Source organism: Syngnathus typhle, linkage group LG3 (assembly GCF_033458585.1).
Source record: "Syngnathus typhle isolate RoL2023-S1 ecotype Sweden linkage group LG3, RoL_Styp_1.0, whole genome shotgun sequence".
Taxonomy (NCBI): domain Eukaryota; kingdom Metazoa; phylum Chordata; class Actinopteri; order Syngnathiformes; family Syngnathidae; genus Syngnathus; species Syngnathus typhle.
The window spans coordinates 6,154,672-6,170,468 of NC_083740.1; the positions used below are offsets into that span (position 1 = coordinate 6,154,672).

The window sequence follows — 15,797 nt, forward strand, 5'->3', positions numbered from 1 at the left end:
CAGACCAGCGCAGTAAAACACGCTCTTATGAGTACATAATGATGCATAATTACACACATCCATTTCTTGTGCACATACTCCCCATTCACCACAAAGCTCTGATAAGAATGTGATGATGACACTTAAGTCAGGATAAAAAGTTTTCCTGCTCTTACATCAGTTTCTCCTTCCATTCCCTTTGGATGGAGCCACACACACACACAGCGTACACAAAAAGATCTACATAGCAAGCCCCACACTTAGATGCTGCCTTTTATTTGTTGTCTACAAGGCTCTCTGCTTTAGTGTGTAGGTCTGCATTCAGCTTGTGTGTGCCTTACAGCATTAAATTAATGGCTGTCTGGGGGTTGAACAACATTGCCCAATATCGCTAAACAAAAGACAACCTTCCTCATAGTCGACCGGGAATCGAAATAGTTTAGCTGGCTCGGGACTGGCATTCTCCTCCTACGCAAATGACTCTTTAGTGCGTTAAGTGTCGCTTTGAATTCAGCTGAAAGAAATAGATTTTGAATTGATCTGAAACAGTTGGAAGCCAGCTAAATAGCGTGGTGTCAGATGGTGTCAACTTAAAGTAAATGAGACTCATACGAGGTTATGTACGTTTGCCGACCCTGCCGGAACGCCGATTTCAAGTGGGAGTTTAAAAGCCGTCAAGGGACGATTTTCATTATTGCCTTTTCTACTATCAACTTTATTTGGCCGGAACGAATCGTGAGATTGTTTCTCACTCGTCTTTAGGCTCATTTACTGACAGCGAGTTTAAAGAAAAACACACATTTCCCAAAGGAATAAACAGTTGGGAAAAGAACTGGCAGTAAATAACAAACGTCACAGGACAGATTTCCTATCATGATGATTTATCACAAGCGTACAAGCGGCCCAGTGATTTGGCAATCACCAAATTGAGTGTTCAGGACCTTAGCTACCTTTTTTAAATCCTATTTTAAAGGATCCATCTTCTTCAGAACAAATATTGACCATTAGAATTCTAGTCCTGTTCGTATATGTAATTTGTAACTTGCATTAAGGAACAAGAAAGGAAAAGAGTGCACTCAGTTGGACAGTACATACAAAAAGGTTTTTTAGTAGTAATGCAAAGACATGAAAATAGCTTGAGGGTTGAATCGTGCGGTGCATTTGCACTCCAGGACCATCAGCACACAAAGAGACTATTTTTGAAAAAGATGAAGAAAACAAGTCTATTTTTCAAGCCGTCTATTATGAATGACTGGCTCTTCCATAAACTGTACACCTGCACTCTCTTCTTCTGAACCAAGTGCTCTGTAAATCAGCCAGTAAAAGGGGGCGCTTTCCAATACCCCCCACACTCCCACACAACCACCCTACACACACACACACACATACACACCCCATCCACCGTCTGTCTTCCTTTTGATTGATCTCTTAGTTCCCCCCGAGTGTGTTCATTTCTTTTCATTGCTCTCCATCTGGATATCAGGAGCCATCTTTTAAAAACCTGGGTTCTTTTTAATGACATTGAAGATTTCTTTTTTTTAATACAGCTTAACGGTGTCTTTAAATATAATAAATGGCTCCTAACAATCCACCCACGCCCTCCTTCTGTTTTTAGGCTGTTGTTTAAATCGGCCACACTGCTGTCATTTCTCTGATTAGATTAGGGAACAAAAGAACAGGCCTTAAGTGGGAAGATGAGTAAGATGCTGTATCTTTCTATTAATTCTTGCTACCGGCAAATCAGAGCACATTTCTCATCGGGTATCGGTTTATTAGATCTCGTGTGAGCGTGAAAGACTGCCTATGGTAGAGCTCCAGTCCAAAGTCAATGTTATAGCCCCGGGCTAAATGTAGCCATCTGTTTTAGACTTGTTAGTGGAAGCTAGATAAATCGCAAGATCAAAATGGAGAAAGAAATGCGGTGCGGGTGTGTGGAGCAGACAGAAAATAAGTGGGAAGGACTCACGGGATTGTGGGTCGGTGGCTCTGACTGAGAGACAAGAGTGATGCTAGGGAGATGAAATAAGATGATTCGGATAAAACATGATGCTTCGATGCAATGTGTGGTTGGGGCAGTAAGAGCGAGAAGCCGCAGAACTATCCCGTGATGGAAAGAAAAAGATAGCGGTAAGTGGGTCTAAGGTTCTATTGAGGAAGGGGGGTGGAGGTGGCTTAAGTCAGGCCACGCTCAATGAAGAGAGAATGAAAAGCTTTCTACCTGCGGTGTGGAGGTTACATAAATGTGAGTGGGCAGGCCTCGGCCTGCAGCGATGTTCCAGATAGTGTTATTGACCCGTGTCTTCCTTAATCTACGCAAGCAGGTATTTATGAGTGCAAGCGGCAATGCTTTTTCCTCGTTCTGCTCAACCCCACTTTGCTATTCAGTGTAGGAGTAGATCAGACAGGAAAGCTATCGGTGAAAACAGTAAGAAAAAATGCTTAAGAGCTGAACTGCGAGAAATAGGTCCAGTCAAGCCATTGGAGGCAAAGCTCAAAACACATTAAGATAGTCTGACCTATTTGATACACATATAGCACAATTTGCTGAAAACTATAGTTACACACACAGTGGACACTTTAAGGTTTATTGTTTGAGCAATTCTATGACTATATAACAGTTGAACCATTTTGATTTTGAAGTGCTTTTTGTTTCCAAATTATGGAAAAGTCCATTGTCTCTTGACTCTTTATTGAAAGTGTAGAATTTTTAGGTAACATTTAATATTCTTACTTGTCAGACTACTGTAAAATTAAGTTAACTAATGTTAATATAAAAAGTAAAAATCGTCAGAGTGAACTGTCAAACAATATATAATGATTTTTCTGTTTGTACGATTGTCAATTTGTTAGCTAAATTAATTAAAATTCTACACATTGCATACCAATTTACTTACCGTCAACACGTTCGTCTCTTGCCTAAACCCAGTGATCTTTGAGAATTATAACAACAGCTTGGCCCCAGTTCAGCAGACCGATTTCAAAACATTACAGCAAAGTCGGCACTTAAAGGGTCAACGCCGCACCGGCGCAAATCACTTGTGCATTATTTAAAAGTCTCTGTTCTCTTGTTTTGCAAATACACACAGCGATTATGTAGATAGCCACTCACAGCCCTTAAGGTAAAAAAGGAGGCAAATGAAAACAACCCAAACAAAAAAACACAGCACTCTTATTGAATATCAGATGTGAAATTATAACACAAACACGTTTTAATCAAAGTCATGCAAATGTACCAGCCAAATTAGGGCTCTTGAGAGCTTTCTATGTGGATGAAACAGCAACCTTTAATCGTGCCGATAAAAGAATGCTTGACAAACTGAAATGCTATACCTGGATGTATGGACACAAACACATGTGACACACAATATCACACACTGTAAGATTAGAAGCAAGGATAAAGTGTGTTGACACCGATATTGCCTCGCTCACCCACGCACACGCACTCTCTCACCGGACAGTCGTGTTTTTTTAAAGCCTGAATAAAGAAGCGGCTGTGATGCTGTGTTAACATGAAAGCTTTCATGGCTGTTAAAAGAGCCGGCTTTGATTAGAATGTGATTTGTGTGAGCGTTGGTAATGCTGTGGCCGCTGCTGACGACGACGCTTTTAAATCCAGCAAAGCCGTTGCAAGGTTGCCTTCTGTCAAAAAATGTTGAATCAAATATTTCACCTCTGCATTTTTTCTTTTCCCCTTGAATCTTGTACCAAATACGGTCGGACTTTCAGGGAATTTAAAGCACAGAGCGGCATCACTTTCAAGAGTGATCAAACGTCTTATTTGAAATAATAGATGACGCACTTGCTAATTGAATATCAAAAGGAGTTTCTGTTATTTCCATGTTCACCTTCATACTCACTGTGAGCTTTATGAAGCAATGTCATTTTTACGCCATCACTGGGGAATGAATGGAAATGAAACATTGTCAATAGATAGAAAACTAAATGAAAGTAGCACTTTGATTTTAATTCCAAGACCACGTTTGTAACTTGTAACTGCATCCGAATATTTTGCTCCCAAAATTCGAGTCGGAAAGAAGTACCATAATTTCCGGACTGTAAACCGCACCAGCTAAAATTTGTGGAAAATGAAACGGCCTGGTTTCTATTACCCGTATTACCAAAAAAAAATCATTTTTACAATATCATAAAAATCATGAAAAATCCATAGATAAACCACACTGGACTATAAGTATAAGTATGTATAAGTACAAAGCTTGTGCGAAAAGTAGCGGTTTATAGTTCGGAAATTACCGTATTTCTTTTACGCAACGGGGACTTATAATAGACAATGCCCTCTGTCTGGCGGCATCTGGCAAATTCCCCCAAATGGTAAACTAGACTTGCCCTGGCAGGAAAATTAAGTTGTTACGCTGAGCACACGAAATAGGGACCTATGTATTTTCTTAGTATCTTGGATGCTTCAGAATTGACATCATCCAGGGAGAAACATTTCACTTCATTCCAGAAACAATGACATGTTGGCTGCTATATGAGCAGCCTTGGGCCTTTCTGCAATCACTCCTCTGCACTCAATAGCACTTTGTGTTTTGTACCCGCCAACATAATGACTGCTCACACAATTATTTTAGACAGCTTGAATACAAATGCAGTGCAGTGTTTTGTTTGGACAGTTCACTCTGGGAAGACTACAGCTTATTTGCTTTATATGAGCCATGTGTGAGGCCCTCAGGCAAGTGTGAATCTTGCTTGGAGGAACCTGCACTAGCCTATGGCGAAAGTTTTTTGAGATAGTTTAGCAATACGTATGTGAAAGTATGATTTAAACAATTTTGGGTCAAACTTCCTGTCAGCATTTTTTTAGTAGAAAACAAATTGAATTGTTTTTTGCAAAACAACCCAAAGTTGGCTCAAACTGACCCAACTTTCTGAGTCGGTCCAATTTTTAACCCAGCGGTTTTAAGAGCTTAATAATACTTATGAATGTAAAATGGATATCTGAAATGAAAAGTCTCCAGTGGCAACAGTAAGCTGTGACTGATCGGAGGTAGGGATACGCTTCCAATTAAATTGTTGCTCTAAATGCAGCCAACATTCAGCCGGCTGGTGATTTTCTTTCACAGGCTCACATTTTGCGCAGAAAATCAATTTCCAATATCCCGGCGTGAGTCACTTCCACATTTTGAAAGGTCCTCAAGTGAGATTATGAATAGGATGCAGCACCAAAGGCTCACAACGGATGATTGGGAGGACTAATAAAAGTAAACAATGAAGGCTTTCTCCATTTTTCATCTGTCTTGTCGTACTGAAGGATTATTTTTTTGCCAGACCGATGGGATCACATCTCACCTAACCAAAATCAATGCCTTGGTGTTACATTCTAACAAATGCATTAACCCAAATATATTTGTTTCCAGCTGGTAGCAATATTTGTTAAACTCGGGTCATCATTATGGTCCATATTTTTGATTAGCGGTATTTGTTACACAATAAACTCCTGCTGTTGTGGGTGTCATACTGTGTTAGCGAGGCAGACGCAGCAGGCAACCAACTCGGTGCTGTGCCAGACACTGTATAAATTACAAATAACCAGTAAATAATCTGATATATTGTTGCCTGCAGTTGCTGCATCAGACTGTTTTCTCAGTTCTGCAGTAGCCGCATTATAAGCAGCAAGGTTAGTACGTTCAAATAAACTTTGTAGCGTAAACAGAAGCTACCTTTCCCCAGGCAGTTCTAAAACTATCTTCCATTTGACATGACATCCATATCTGCTTTGGACGGTGTATAAAAAGATTCCCCAGAATTATCTGATAATGCAGAATGGAGAGCAAACAACTGGAGACAACGGAGGAGGCAGAATGTGTGCATAGCTCAAGAATCGCCATCGGCAATCATACCTTAACAAAGTCATGCTACTTATCGAATCCTTGCCGAACACTTAAACCGATTAGAAACATTAATGAGACCGTTCGGATGAAAAGTAAAACTGACACATTTTTAATGTGAATGGATGTGAATATGTGTAAAAGTGTCCAATTTGGTGCTGATCCAAATTAGGTCTTGGTCCAGGTCTTTGCTCTTTCCTTTAATTTTGTGTTTATGAGCATAATTATCCTAAAACCTTAAGATTGATTTTCTTAAAACCTTTAGTAAGGTTGAGGAATATGTCAAGGAAGAACATATAACATTTTGGCCCCCATAACATTCTGATATCAGTATTTTATTTGTTTTTATTCATCTTACTGAAACGATGCACAAAATGGTCAAATTTGCCAAAGTGCTGCACTCGAACTTTGCCATTTTAATTCAAGTAAAATATTTTAATGCTCTTGTAGGGTTAAGAATGAAACAATCACTGATCCATTTCAGTCATTTCCTGTCAACAAGCAGGAACAGAATGCACATTCCACTATCACACCAAGTCACTCCACACACACACACACAAGACTCCCACACCAATTCACTGATCCAAATCCTTTCATCTTTGGCAAAATTACAACCGTCAATCATTATTCCTTATCAGTTAGAGATAATACGATATTCATCCACGCTGCTGAGCAAAACAGACATTGTGAATTATTACACAAGGAAGAGTGAGAAAAAAAATAGGTCATTCATTTTTGGTTTTCACCTGCAGATTCGCTACGCAACAAACATTATGCCCGGCATAACTATCTCACTCATTAATCGGTCCAACTCCTCGGCGAAAGTCGACGTAACAGACGTAATTTCTAATGCTCGGCTGTAATTTTCAAAGTCAATTGCAAAACTGGAGCCAAAGCAACAAAGTGTGATGTAAGGTTATTGATGGGAATGAGCTGAATCCTCCCAAGCCTTCTCATTAACTCGCCTCTTTCCCTTCTCCTTCCTCCGTTCGATGGCCCGGCTGTGCGCTATCTGTCTCTGGTGTATCGAATGGCACACGCACGCCAAGCGCCGTACACGTCAACCCACATCAATGTGCGCATGCAAGAAGTCTGTTTGCATACCAAAAGCATATTTCATAGCTCAAAGAAATTGAAAGCCCTATTAATTATGCAGACGACACGCACACACATATGGAAAGAAAGCGTGAGGGTGCACTTGTGTTCCATTCTTCCTCTGCGTCAAAGGAGTCCGAGTGTGAGAATGATTGAGTCGCTCTGCGTCAGGGGGGAGAGCAAATAGTAAATTGTGCAGTGAGAGAGAAAGACTGCACTGTCCTTAACCATGCGCACTCATGTTTGTGTGTGTGTGTGTGCGTGTGTTTTGTCTCGCCGGTATAACGCCCTCTCTGTGTCTCCCAAGCCACTCAGTGTCACTCACACACACTGAGACTATTGTCAAGACGTTGGCCGATGCGCCCCCAAGGGCATTTGTGTGCCACTCTGTCCGTCACAAAAGGACAAGAGGGGGCTTCACTTAAGTCAGTGGTGTTCAAACGACAATCCTTGGGTCGCTTGTGGCCCATTTTCAACCCACCGGACACATAAGTTTGAAATTCAATATATATCACTTTATGGTACTGTACTAAAACCCAAAACCATGGTTGGTGATGAGCAGTTTTGTGTTTCAATATCTCTAAAGTTTTGACACTTTGCCAAAACATGTAGGAGATTCATAGCTAGCATATCATATCTAGCTGTTTGTAGGTTTAACCGAGATGGCATTGACAAATCTGCTGGACCAAAGGTTGATTGTATGACATTTAAGATGTTTGAATATGGAGGTTTGCTTATTTACAAATTAGAGTGTGTGGTCTTCGCGGGGCCGCGCTTCCTCCTATCTGACAGCACATTAGGCCAAGCTCTGTTTAACCTTGTAGCTTGAGTGACGCTGATTCTAAACCAGCGGGATGGATTTCAGTTTGTTGCAGCGCGCCGTCACGTCACCCTTCTCTCGGTTCAGCCCGTCGAGCATCGGAACGCGACGACTTGATGTCAGAGAGAGTGAGAGAGGACGGCAAAAGATGTAAAGCAAAGACGTGGCCAGATATGATAAACGACCCAGGATGCAATGTGAAAAAGACAAGTGTGGCTTGTTGAAGATAAAAATGACAGTATATGGAAAGAGAGAGTGGACATAATGCAAGGAAATAGGAAGCGTCTATATAGGTGGAGGAGAAAGCGTGCAGTCAGATATCTGATCTCCTTTATTGACTGTCTATTGTTCACAGCAGCACTCCTAATTACTCTCAACAGGGTGCACGTGTGTGTTGTCGTGCATGTGTGCGTATGATTGTGTGCTTCCGTGTGTGTATGAGTGACTACATCCTCATCCTCGCTATTACTCTACTGGCTCCCCACAGTCATGCCATTGTCCACCCTCCTCTGGTCAAGCTTTAATGGACATTAGCAGTGCTCCTAACGTGTACACAATTAGGATCTAATGGTGCACACAACTCGAGGGCAGTCATACATATGTATGGGCGCCACTCGCACGCACACAAGGTCCCTTGTGCGCCACCATCCTGTTGCCGTCTTTTTCCCACAATGCTCGTTGTCATGGATATTTATAAGAAAATGACTGTTATGGGGATGAGCCGTGGAAAGCCATGAGCATCACCAGTGAGCCGTACACAAAAAAAAAAAAAAAAACACTGCAACAAAAAGAGCTAATCTGAGTCATGGGCATTTGTCCGGTAAGCCTGGTCTCTCATCAGACTCTATGCGCTTTTGTTGCTGTTTTGTTTTCAAGCCCCTATACATGGCCCGGGCTGCACAAAGGGATAAACATTTCAAAAGCCAGCGAACAGAGTCAGTGATTTTCGCTGGTTTTTTTTGTGTGTGCGCATGCGTGGATGTGAGCATTAGAGTGTGCGTGTATTTGTGGCGGGGGGGGGGGGGGGGGTTGCATGCCCAAACCCAGATGGAGGCTGGGATTCGGCAAGTTAGGCCAATGCCAAAATGGACAGCTTGTTGGTAACAAAGCTGTAGTGGATAGCAATGCGGTAGGCCAGAAGTGATCACCCCCTCCCCCTCACACACACATACTTGTACAGTAACTAGCTCGAACCATTATCATTAGTTAAGCGGGCACTAGCTGCGGTTAAGCTTTAATTGCTCCCAGGAAGAGAAAGTGATCTACAATCTTTGAGTTTCTGCACTGTACTGCAATGGTGTTTATCAGGGAATGAGTAGTACCGGTGGTGCCCGCATGAGGGGCCCGCACTGCTGCAGTAGAGAGAGAGTGAAACAGAGAGAGGCAGAGACTGCATCAGGCGATCAGATGACCTCGCCGCTGCAGTTAATGTTCTCTGGCACTCAGACACAAGGCTAAGGCTCTCCCTCATACCGCAGGGCCACTGTACTACATGCTACCAGTGTGTGTGTGTGTGTATGTGTATGTGTGTGTGTCTTAACAAGGGCCCATGTGCCTCAGAGTAGGTATAGTAAGTAGCTAACACATTTCTTTCTTTCAGTCTTTATTGAGTCTTTCTGTACTTGTACCCCCCCCCCCCTTTTCTCTGCACTTCATGCCCCTCTCTTCCTCCCTCCCAAGCCTCTCTGCCTCTCCTTAGCTCTCCCCCTCTTCTTCCTCTCTCTGCAGTGCAGCATGGTGATTATCATTCCTCTCACAGAGTCAGGCCTGATAGTCAGATACTGCTGAGCACCCTTCTACATCACCTGCTCCTAGAGGGAGCAATGGAGGGAGGCAGACACAGAGAGTGAAGGAGGAGGTCCGCAGAAAGAGAGAGAGAGAGTGCATGTTTGTGTGTGGAAGCACAGAGAGAACTGTGGATAGGTAGACGTTAAGCGAAAGAGTGCCATAGGATGAAAAAGTGATGATCGCACAAGCTGCAGAGGTGGTCCCACTGCAACAAACTACAAATAAACGTGTGTGTGTGTGTGTGCACGGGTGCAAAATAAGTGCGCATAATGTGCATGTCTTTCCACTATTCGCATGGTGGCCGAGTGTGTGTTGTGGCAACAACGCGCCTTGGCTCATCAACATGTGGGAGCAGACAGTTGCTGTTTGTTTAGCATCGTCCTTCATCCCACCAGCTGTTTCAACTTGCTCCAAGTCATCTTCTGCATTCTGCAAATACCAAAAAGATACCTTATGGCCACCCCACCAAGCAACACAGTCGCGAAAACAATTTCTTTCCTTCTTTTTACCTTCACTATGTTGTAATCTTTCTTTGTAAGCATAATTACATATAACCTTCCTGCAGAGGAGGGGCATGGGGCCAAGAGGAGTTCAAACAACATTGTTCCACATGTCAAACATCACAACAGCATTTGTCTTCATTCCTTTTTAAAAAGAAAAATGGTCATAATGCATTATCTAGGTTTTAGGGCCTTTTTTTTTTTTTGAATACGGTAGCCCCACATTAGGACATTTTTTTTTTCATGACATAAGATACATGAGTGGTCATTACAAAAATTTAAAAACAATATTAAACACAAACATGAAAACGGAATCTACAAAGTCAAACGTATAGGCACATAACCCCACACATCATCCTTGATTAAATAATTAAAATGCAAGCAGATGTTCTATAAAAAAATGTAAATGTGACTTTTTTTTAAAAAAAAAATTTCAAATCTTCTGCAATTGTGGTACTTGTGAAGTAGCCTGGTATAGATGAAGTGTACAATTTAGTGTTAACGCTTTGTGCCGTTTCCCTCATTGATCGGGCGTTTTTCTTCATCTCCCGGCCCATTTCTCTACCTGTCCGCTTGACCTCACGCTTACGTGCAGTAAACAACACATCTGTTCCTTGCAGCCAAACCTCAAGGGAAAACGCATTCCATGTCACTCACTGTGCAGACACACATTCACGTCTATATTTAAATTAGGAGTGTAAATATATCACCTTCAAATGAATTGTTAACACGTCTGTCTCGTTGGCGTGACTTATTGCGAAACGCTTCCTGTCAGCGTATTTCATTCTGTCTCCTTTTAACGTGTTTGATGCATAACTTAAACAAAAGCTGCTAGCGGCTTCAAAAGATCCATGTATGCATCTTAAAACTCACAACAAAGCCCGAGTGCACTCAGTCACTCGGAGGTCAAAGGTGAGTTTGCTCTGTTCCCTTTGGCAAAGTGAGTAAAGTGAAGATAACAAAGCAGAGTGTTAAGATTTATGAACTAGTTTGTGTTGATGAGATAAAACAAAGCATCAAAGATATTCATCTTTAGTATATCTCACCAGTTAATTTCACACTTAAGGCACATGTGAGGGAGAAAAGAGATAAAATAAGAAGTAGTGGATCTAATGAAATATTCATGGTGAAATGCTAAGGAGTGCCAGAAGTATGTTAACTAGTTGAATATTTGAGAACACCCAATTTCTCTAGTTTTCATTCGAATTCAAGCAGTTTAAATCCATTAATCAAAGCAGCGGCAATGAATACAGTTGAGAAAGTCTCATTTATTTTTAAGACGCTGCAGCGCATACAAATCAGGGGTGGTAAGAGTGCATTCGTTGTCAAGCTAACAGAGATAAATCCAGTGCATTACAAAGTGCACCTGTAGTAGAGTGGATGTCATTGTGTTTCATTCATAAATATATCAGCCATCTTTCATTATTGTTGTTTTACTAATAATATTTCTATAGGTTGGCAGCCCCCGCCTTTATAGTAACATTTTCTTCCGCCATTTTTTTTTCAGTAGAGAGTATTTATTCAATTAACCCAATTTTCATTTTTTGCTAATATGGCTATAACAAGCCACACAATGAATGGGTCTTCCCTCCCTTTAGGGACTGCTAAGCCCCTTCAAAGTATTTGTTAAATCTGGCCTTTAATTGAGTCTTACAAGATCCCATGTGGATGGCTCAGATCCACTTTTTGCCATGGAAATAATCCCATTGAACAAGCAAAGACATGTCCACAAATTGAACTCGATTCTTAAGGACAGCGAGCAGCGTAATTGGGATGCAAAGTTTCACCCCTCAATCTCTGTTAGGAAAATATCAACTTCGTGACAGGTGAGATTGCAAAGAGGATGTCAGGTGTCTGCGTGATTGACGGCCGGCCCCTGGCTGCTTCTGCGCGAAACTACAAAAACACTGACAGAAAAATAACTCGGTAACAAATACAATCGTGAGTTGATAAAAGAGGCATCCCTTGTGATAGCGGCCAACGGCAAGGTAAGATTTGTGTGAGGAAAATGTTGTCATCTATCCTTAAGATGTTGAATGTCTATATTCCTAAAAGTTGTCCTTTCAGTCTTTTGGGCAGGTTAAAGTCCCCCCCGCCAATGAGTCTGGTCTACTTATATTTTATATATTGTGATCACATCAGTGATGCACCAATAGTGTGGAGAATCAAATATATCCAGCATGAGAATGAGAAGATGGATTGATGGATGAGTGTACCGTAGAACCCCCCCCCCCCCCAACATTTCATATGCCCCTCTTTAAGACTGAGATCTGATTGATCTCGATGGACAACTCCCTGTCAAATTTATGCAGAATGTGCAAAGATCGCAGGCAAGCAGCGTCTCATCCAGACAAGCGTGTTTGTTGTTTTGCTGTGTCTCAAGCTCGTCCTGTTGATTCATTATGCAAACCAGCATGGAGCAGGACACAAACTCCGCATCCAACTGCAGTGCACGATTCACACTGCACGCAGATGTTGTATATATCCAAACACGTGTTGAATATGCAGACACATGTAACAAGAAGAGAGGGAGACTGTTAATTAACTCAAGCTCGTTAATTCTCTTTGAACCGAGTGGTGAGGAGGTTTACACACTAATTACCTTGATGACTGAGGCAACCTGTGCACGCACATAGACATGCAAATCCTCACATTAAAAAGGTAGCTGGAGCATCCTCACGGCCTGACATAACACATCTTGCGGGCGTTGAAAGACTCACGCGCGCTTTTAAAGTGCGCTTACACAAAGGTGTGAACGTTTGGCTGGTAAGCATATGCAGAAACACACACAAGTAGCGTAAATGGCATAAAAATGAAAGCTATTTTAAGATTTATTTTTTTTCATGATTATTATTCCTATCCGCCAGATGCGTTCAGGGTCACCATGCTTCTTTGACACAGAAAGGCTAAAATGCACAAACTGATTCCTATTGCATATGTTTGCATAGTGCAGCTGCATTATATGCCCACATGATACACACTGGCCAACACACGGCACTGCACAGTAGAGTAGAGCTCCCATGTCACTATTGAACACTAATGGCCTGTGTAAGATGAACGGCAAGGGGTTTTTAATGTCCTCTGTCAAACTCAATTAATATTCCATCAGGCATGAATTTGTGGCAAGGCTGCACCTTTCTCACCATTCATCAGTGTGTGTGTGTGCATGTGTGTGGTCCTATGCGTAATGGAGACACTAGTTACGCTGAAGAGCAGCTACAATAGCACCCTGGGGCCTTACAATTCTAATTTGGATCAGCCAAAAGTTCTACAGGTTCATACGGTCTCGATGCTCGAAGACGGCGCAGCTGCATTCGAGCGTAAAAATTGACATATCTGGATTCTTAGTGCTGGTCTCGTTTGGCCTTTTTTTTTTTTTTCTTCCACACCATTCATGGTGGGCGTTCTGGTGTACCGAGGGCGTGACTGCTCGACCCCATATCCAGCATATGCTAGTTTGGTTTTGTGCTAGTCTTGCCGGTGTCACCAGCTGCTAGTATGAACAACAGTAGCATACTGATCTTGCTGGTGTCCTACACAGCCATGATCGATCAGGGCGGAAGTTGGTGCTCAAGTGGCCATTTCATAGATCTGTAATCATATCTGCCAAATTCATATCATGTGCCTGTGTGGTGGACTGCTTGCAGTTCCTTGCCACGCCGCACCGCCTTGCCCAGGTCCAAAACTCGGTTCAGCCCGCCCGCTGGCAGAGTTATACCCCGCCTCATGCCAGAACATTACATCGAGTCATCAGACATACCTCAACAAGATTCATGACGCAACCACGAAAATTATTTGTTCAGCCATGTGTTGGCAGAACACTTTGTGGTTCACAGTGACAGTGACTTACAATAGCTGAATTGTGCAAAATGATTCAAACAACAGAAAATAAAACCTCTAGACAAAATGAAACAGCATCAGGCGTAACGAGACAATTTCCATTTTGAGAGCAGCAATGTGAGATTGAGTAAGGTCAGTAAACAAATGTCATCTACAGAGAAGTAGGATGGGAATGAAAATAGTACGATATTTGACACTCGCTTGAAAGGCGTATAGTACTTTTAGCTAATGAACTGTTATATCTTGAAAAAAACAATATTTTTATGTTTAACCTGGGTTTAGGCTCAAGGCAAAAATAAAAAAGATGTTTTTTCAGATTTGTTCCCTAAACTCTGACACTACAAAAAAAAAAAAAATACTTCATTTAATCCACCAAAAACTGAAGGTCGTGTGCTACCAATAATTCCGACAAAGCACAATGGAAACATCACCTTTTTACTAAAAACATTTTAATGAGCAAAGTCAACGGAATAGTTTTAAAAACACCCCTTTGACATCAAATTATTGACTTCAAGATTAAAGTCTAACGTAAAAGAAAAATATGTAAGCCGGTCGGACTTGAGTAAAAGCAAAACCGCGAAGGTCATAACACATTCAGCTTGGACACTAATTGAATTTAACGAGTCAAATTCTTTGCTGAAGATCCATGTAGATTTTTTCTCTTCAAGGATGAGAGCGAGCAAGGCAGGGAGAGTGAAGGAGTTATGGGTCAATAAACCCTGCCGTAGGGAAGAGGAGAGGGACTTATAACGAGGTCAAGGACAAATTATTGATCGGCACATCATAAAGCTGACTAGTGTGGAGAAGAAGTAGAAGAAGGAAAGCTCCGTCGGAAGAAGGCGGTCCAAAGCAAAGAGGGAGAGTTACTGTTGCGAGAAGCAGACTCAACTGCATTCAGAAGGAAGGCTGGGGGACGGGTTTCATTGGGGCGCCAGAACGGAGTGCAGGGGGAAGTAAAATTAGCAGGGTGAAAGAATGAAAAAGGGCACCTCAGACCAGCGAGGGAACCAGAGGGTAATTGAATTACATTGAATTATGGCTGAACTGATGAAATCTGTAGCGGAACAGACAGACACACGCGCGCACAGGAAACGCACACACACCTCAGGCACCTCGAGATCATTAATTAGAGAAAAATAAAAAAACACCTTTTTTAAGTTGTAAATCTAAACTCTGGAATAAAACTACTTTTTCCTTTACGTCCTTGTCTGTATTCTTTTTATGATAGCAAACTGTTGAATCTTAGAACTATTCATCATTCTTAGTGCTGTCTGTGATGAATTACAAACAAAATTGTCACATTTGTTCTTGACTTTTTCAAAGGGTGAATGTAATTTGTTCCAGGAGCTTGTAAAACCTCTAATTTATTCCAATTTTCCAAAGGAAATAATCATTACAGTTGAGGAAGTGTTCTGCATAACATCTCAACATTCACAAAAGTGTAAAAATAAGTTAACCAGTGTGAAGGCATTGGAACAATCTTAATTCGCAAGTGGCAGTTCCAGAACAGAAAATGTCGGTGAGGCACTCAACCTGCCAAGAAAAAATGAATGAATGAGTGAATCAATCAATGAATCTGGAATATTTTTTTCGACATTATCATGTTCTTTCATTCCACCTGCAACCATAGCCAACTTGTTTTTTTAATCAAATGCATTTGTTGTAAGGCGGGGGTAGAGGAGGTAATACAACTGAGGAAATTAACCTGTGCTCAGTTGCCATAGTTACACACTCTCGAGTCTAAACTTGGATGTTTTTCAGAGTAGGCATCGAATATCTGACGTAGTAAAAGGGCATCGGGGTCTTGAGTTTTTATTTATCCAAGAGAGGAAAACAGTTTGACAGCTACGGATCAATTATTATCGACGTCAATATCACCGACGTCAGACAAACAAACTTGTTGACTCAAATAAGACTAAATAGTATAAA

The 15,797-nt window shown here is 41.6% G+C and overlaps 1 protein-coding gene across 3 annotated transcripts in view; it reads left to right on the forward strand.

The window, feature by feature from the left end:
- The window catches only part of pcdh7a (protocadherin 7a), a 39,678-nt gene that overhangs the window by 16,437 nt on the left and 7,444 nt on the right, over positions 1-15,797 (forward strand). The window lies entirely within an intron of this gene.